Raw genomic sequence first — 326 nt, forward strand, 5'->3', positions numbered from 1 at the left:
AGAGATTTGTGAGTGCACAGGACACAGTTTGAGTGAGAGGAGACACGTTTTAAGTGCGCGCACTCTCTCCGGGCGAGAGCAGCGTGTATCTGAGCGCACGCGTCCGGTTTTGTGCGAGAGCAAAGAAAATCCGGTCGCGAGCGGAGAGATTCGCGCTCGCGCATTATATTAATGTGCCTTCGCGCTACAATTATGCGCTCTCGACATTTGTCATTAAAATAACGGCATAGTATCAGCGCCTCCTGCTGTCAGAGAGTGAATCTGCGTCCCATTCAGAGCTTCTGCTGTTTGTTTCGTTCAGGCATGTAGTATAATTTCACAAAGCT

This window comes from Sinocyclocheilus rhinocerous, unplaced genomic scaffold (assembly GCF_001515625.1).
Source record: "Sinocyclocheilus rhinocerous isolate Xijiao unplaced genomic scaffold, SAMN03320098_v1.1 scaffold2867, whole genome shotgun sequence".
Classification (NCBI taxonomy): Eukaryota; Metazoa; Chordata; class Actinopteri; order Cypriniformes; family Cyprinidae; genus Sinocyclocheilus; species Sinocyclocheilus rhinocerous.